This window comes from Salvia miltiorrhiza, chromosome 3 (genome assembly GCF_028751815.1).
Source record: "Salvia miltiorrhiza cultivar Shanhuang (shh) chromosome 3, IMPLAD_Smil_shh, whole genome shotgun sequence".
Lineage (NCBI taxonomy): Eukaryota > Viridiplantae > Streptophyta > Magnoliopsida > Lamiales > Lamiaceae > Salvia > Salvia miltiorrhiza.
In genome coordinates this window covers 13573905-13580121 of record NC_080389.1, presented here as the reverse complement: position 1 = coordinate 13580121, position 6217 = coordinate 13573905, and the positions used below count along the sequence as shown (strand labels likewise).

General features: G+C 43.0%; 1 long non-coding RNA gene across 1 annotated transcript; it reads right to left on the bottom strand.

The window, feature by feature from the left end:
- Nucleotides 1-3097: 3097 nt before the first annotated feature.
- Nucleotides 3098-5544, bottom strand: LOC131017673 (uncharacterized). The gene is made up of 2 exons (XR_009099770.1): nucleotides 5203-5544; nucleotides 3098-3920 (listed from the first exon to the last, which is right to left on the bottom strand). It is a non-coding gene; the product is annotated as an uncharacterized LOC131017673 (long non-coding RNA).
- Between the last annotated feature and the right edge of the window lie 673 nt (nucleotides 5545-6217).

Here is a 6217-nt window from a genome sequence, read left to right as displayed (position 1 = left end):
CTGTCTATTCCTTTTAAATTAGCGGTGCTAAATGCAAACACATCCGCATTTCTCCGCAAGCAGCTAATGAGCTCTTCTCTGACCTGATCGTTCATAGAAGACCCGATTTTGGTTTGGAATCCTTCCCTGGAAATAACTCAATCATGTTGCAAACATCACTTGTGGATATCAAGGCGGATTTTTCTGCGCTATCCCGGTCGTTCAACACCTCTAGCAACTCCCTTCTCTCCTCTGGCGGAGCAGTGATTTCACCCACCTTTCATTTCTTTCTAGCATCCGGTCCCTCTGTTATTCTCTCCCTTTTGTGCCCCGAGGAGTGTGTAAGCATTTGTACATGGCAAGCTTTCGATGCTGTTTGGTCACCACAGACTTCTCCCACTCTTCCTCCCGCGATGGGGAATTTCATCTTCAGGTGGAACATAGAGATTACCGCCCTAAACGCCATCAGGGCAGGCCGGCCGAGTATTACATTGTAAGATGGTTTTGGCATATCCACAACCAAGAATCGCACCATCCTAGTTTTGCTGCTAGCAGCTGCAGTGCCGAGAATTAACGGCAATTCCATGAAACCTAAAGGCATGACCATTTCTCCCCCGAAACCAAATAAAGGGGCATTCGTTGGTTCAATATGGACTTCGATTCCCATGTTTTGGAGGCACGCCAGATATAAGATATTCACTGCACTGCCCGAGTCAACAAAAATACGATGAACAATGCAGTCGGCTATATCTGCCATGATAACCAGCGCGTCGTCATGTGGATACATCAATGTGCGTAGATCCTCGGCCCCGAAGGTGATGGCCGGCTCCTCTGCTGCGCTTGTAATCTCCATAACCCGTTTAGGGTAATACCCCGTTTTGACTGCTCGCAGAACTTGTTTCTTAGCCCTGTTTGACGTGGGCGTCCCATTTTCCCCACAGATCATATGTACCTCCCTTCTATACGGGAAATGAGGTGCCTGCCTTTCTGGTCCTTCCCTGCGGTTATCCCGGTTTTCCTCGGGCCTGCGGTCCCTATGATTCTCCTGCTCTTGTCGCTGTTCTCGATTATTTCTTTGATCCCTCTGATCCCGATGATCCCTCTGATCCCTGTGATCCCTCTGATCATTTCCCTGGTTCCGCCTCTGGCCCTCGTTTCCTCTGTCGATGAATTGATCGAGGTTTCCTTGGCGCACCAGTAGTTCCAACTGGTGCTTAAGATGTCCACAAAATTTGGTATAATGTCCATAGACGTTGTGATACTCGCACAACTTATTGTTGGGCCCCTCCTGTGGCGGCCCATCCCGGTAAGTTCCTGGTGCCCGAAAGAATGGTTGGTTCTTTATCAAATGGAAAATCTCCTCCTGTGATTTGTTCAGAGGTGTGTACTCAGTGAATCATGTGACTTCATTCACAGTACGCTGTTGTCGGGGTGGCATTTCTCCCTGGGGTGGCAGTACCCTTGGAGGCAACCCTCTGAATGGTGCCCTATCCTGGTGTCGTTGTCTCTCTGGCGCTTCCTCGACTCTTCTGGCTTTGTGTTTATCATTTTCCACTTTTCGCGCCATCCTGGCGTTCTCCAATTGCAAATAGCCTGGCAACCTTGCCATAATGTCGTCGAAATCCATGGCTGGTCTGATCTGTAGCTCGTCAAAGAATAAGCCCGGCTTCAGTCCTCTGACATAAGCGCAATTCTTAATTTGTGACTCCGCCTCTGGCACCTCCAAAGCGGCGAGATTAAACCTTGCAGTGTACTCCCGCAGTGTTTCATTCTGATCTTGTTTGATGTCCATCAGTGAAAGAGCTGACTTCCCTACCCTTCGCGAGCTCGCGAACTGTCTCAGAAAACGCACTTGTAATTCTTCAAATGAATGGATGGAATTTGGGGCGAGCGTCCCAAACCATAGCTGGGCGGGTCCAGTCAATGTGGTGGAGAAAATCCGGCATTTGATGCCCTCAGTGTACATATGTAGAGTAACCAGTCCCTCGAACCGGTTGAGGTGTACCTCTGGATCAGTGGTACCATCATAGTCCAGAGAAATGGATTTGTAGCTTCTGGGCAAAGTATCTGCCAGAATGTCGTCGGAGAAAGGACTGCGGTTGTTGGTGGGATGGAACCTTGACGTCTTGGCCCTCTTATCCTCCTTATATCTCCCATGCTCCCTTCTTTCCTTTGGCGCGTCATGGGCGTGACGCTTGTGAACCCTGTGCCCTGGCCTACCAGAGGAATACTCCAGCTCCCGTTCCTCTGACTTCTCTGTATAATGTGATTTCTCTGACCTGTGTGATTTCCCTGACCGGTACGATTTCTCTGCTCGGTTTGATTTATCTGACCTCTGCCCTCTGTCGTCCCTCTGGGATTTCTCCCTTAACGAATTTTCCAGATCCTTAAGCTGGTGTTTCAGTTGCGACATTTGGTCTTTCAGCCTCGCTTTCTCCCTCGGCCTCTCCTCCTCGAACACGGGGGAGATGGACTGACTATCAGACTCATCAACCCCCTCCTTCCTGACAACGCTATTGAGCCTAGCTCGGCTCCCCTCTGGCCTTTTCTCCAATTCTCTGTCAGCAGGGACCTTTTGCATTTTCCCAAGCATCACAGCCTGTTTTTTGATTACCGGATTGTTTGCCTCCAGAGCAGCGGGAGGTGGGGCCTCAGTGCCCTGCGGATTGGTCGCTCCTACCAGAGAAGCTACAGCGGGAAAGGTGGATAGCATAGGAGTCCCCAGTGCCTGACGCATAGTAGCGTAGTTGAGTAGAGCCATCATTTGCTCTGCCAGCCCGAAGTTGAGCGGTCCCCCACCAGACGTAGGGGCCAAGCCTGGCATATCAGAACCCGGTGTCACCAGAGCAGATCTCTGGGTGTTAACATGCAGCCCTGTCAGCGGGGTGGCTGGGATAACCGAAAAACCCGACGGTGTGGTAAAGGCGGTACTGCCCTGCATGCCGTTAAACAGTGATGTAGGCACCTCGGTAGTGAGAGCAGCGGAGTTCATCCCAACAGTGTCAATGTCACGGCCCGACCTAAACTAACAACAGTTAAGTCGGGGAAAATGTGTGACTGGAGAAGGGAGAAAGAAAATTAAAAATAAAATAGATTTAAATAGTAATAATGAACGCTCTTTAACGATGAATTACTTTAATATTGTATAATCATAGGCAATCACTTTTAAAACTCATGAGTAGACAACTTACAATACACAATGACAAGTTGTCTAACTTTCAAGTGATATAATTCTCAAAGCTATTGATTTAAAATATGTACAACACATCAACAAAGTAGAATAGACTGAGTGTTGCAGCGGAATAATTCATGTGGATTACATGTATGAAGACATGGAATCCTGAGCCTAATTTAATATACACTGAAGGCTTTGCTCTGCTTGCTTCCATCTACATCACAGCTTAACCTGCATATTTAGAAACATACGCAGGGCTGAGTACCAAAAAGCACTCAGTGGTCATGCCGAAATAACTTTAAAGCTTGCTCTTAGAGCTATATATTGAACTTGTCATCTCAAGCATCACACAGGAGTTTTACTTAAATAACCTGTGCACGCAAAATCTGTAAAACTTCTCTATAATCATCATAACATCATATATGTCTGCAGACATTAACATGTATGTACCATATCTACGCATCATATAACTCTGAGTGTTGAGAAGTAGGCCTCCTTCTCAAACACGATGACAAGCTAACTCAAAGGTTAACTGTCAACTCTGTGTACACAAATCCTGACTCGCTCAGGACCCGAATTCGTTGTTCTATGTAGATGGTATCATACAAATCTCAAATATTGGCAAGTCAATAATTGGAAAATAAATGCATACACTCAAACTTTATATAATAAAGTATGCATCTTTACTTCTTGAGTTAGTAAGCCCACCTGATATACTTAACGATGTAGAAACTCTTGCTCACTTATCTAGCATTGTTACTGTCACCTTCATAATAGCAAGATTATAAAATAAGGTTGGATAACTAGATAAGAAGAAATAACTATAAATAGCATCCCGATAAACTTTTAATCTTTTGCAAAACTAGGGTTGCATCAACTAAACTAACCAAAAGCAAACAGTAACATCATATCTCTTGGGATATCTCAAGTTGAAAAAGTAAAGAGTAACTAACCCATTCTATATAGATTAGTTTACAATTGATAACTAAAATATCAATTCAAGAATTGACCAATGACTTAAGCATAGTTTTACTCAACTATCCCAAGTAAGTAACTTCAAATATGTAATCATATATGAATCTCAACTTTGAAAAATCATATAAAATCAACCTCTTCAAAGAAAAATACATGATTTACCTTTTTAGAAATTTCTTAAAGTCTATTTTTAATGAAAATTTACAAAAATGCAATATCTCAAGTGTATAAGAAATTATATCAAGAAAGACAGAATCTGCCACAGAACTACGCTGCTTCGCGCAGTACATTTCAGAAAATTGTTTGACCTACCTAGAGGTCTCGGATTCAGCTGAAATTGTGCAGAGAACGACTACACATGATGAAGTTATTACAGTAAAAATTTCAAGTTATTTGGACTCCGAAAACATCATCAAAAGTACCCCGAAACATACTGTTCTGTCCAACCCGAAAACTGACAGCAATGCTCAATGACATATCACTCATATTTTTCTCAAATAAAAGCTATAGGATCTCAAATACATCATCTTAATATACATTAGCATGCTTTAGCTTAACTTAATTCATGTTCAACAGATCAACATATAGTAGCATGCTTAATATCCTCCAGTTATTATCATATAATCTCATTTTACAACTCAAAGAGTACAATTACACAAGCATCAAACAAATAGCTATCCTATAACAAAAATTCCCAAATCCACCAATCCATCTAAACCAAACTTATTGGGAAATCATGATTTCTTTTGAGTAAATACCCAAATAACTCTCAATAATATCTTTGCATACATATAAACATTTATACATAGTCAATTAATGCTAATATAAAGGGAATAGATTCTAGGGTTCATGAAAGAGGCTGAAAATTGGGGTTTTGGGATAGAACTTCGATTCCTATCATCCTATCACTAGATTCTAGTGAATATTTACCTCAAGTACATATAACATTTTGTTTAATATCTCACTTTAGGAATCTCAGAGAGAAGTCACCTATGCCTCGATTATTTTGGCATGAACTCAGAAATCACAAGCAACATCAAACACTTTCTTCAATAACAAGTAGAATACTTAACTTTTCGACGACGAGGGACGCGACCCTGTTCAGTCGAGCCAAGACGACGATGATGACGGCAGCGCTTGCTGCCTCGGAGGGGATCGTGTAGCAGCAGTAGCGGCGTCGTGAATGGAGCGGCGCCGCTGAATCGCCGGTCTTCCACAGACGGCGGAGGTGGCAGCCGAACCATGACAGCGGGAGTAGAAAAGAATTAGGGCTCGTTTTCCTTTCTCTCCTTCTCGAGTATGGATTCAAGGCAAAGACGGGCGAAGCTCAGCCGTTCGTTGGCCTTCCAGTCGCGACAGTAGTAATTTCCTTCTTCTAAGAATTAGGGCTCCACATCGGAAAAGAAGGGGGAACGGAGAGGACTTAGAACTTCGACCACGTCAAAGAGGAGGCTGCTGTATTGCCGAATGAGGGGAAAAACATCAGATGTGAGAGAGAAGAGATTTATACTGATTTGAAGTCGGTTTCTTAAGCAGCTGCGTGAAAAGCTGAAGGATACGTGCCAGACGAATAGCTAATCTGGATTAATAAATCTAATCGACAGCTTAGAGCTAAGTGATTCACTGCTAACACAAAGACTTGGGCTTGGGCCTCTTTAATATAATCATTGGCCCAAATGATAAAGTATTGGGCTTATTTAAACTTAGCCCATATATACATGTATTGGACTCTATTCCAAAACTTAACAAAATCACTAGCCCAAACAATAATTATTGGGCTTTTTGCATAAAATTGAGACTTCTCTTTCTTCTTTAAAATAATAGAAAATAGAAAATAATATTAACAATACATATATACCATAGTGAAAATGCCGGGTGTTACATCCTCTCCCCCTTAAAGAAATTTCGTCCTCGAAATTTGACTACATCAGAGAATAATGCTAGATACTTCTCTTTCGCATCGAATTTGTGCAATCCCTTAGAATACGGAACATCGAGAAAAACGTTATCTCCCATTTCAAAAATCCAAATCAAATCAACGAGTATCTGCAAAAAGTTTATGTCGCTCTTGAGGTTCCTTGAGCAGTC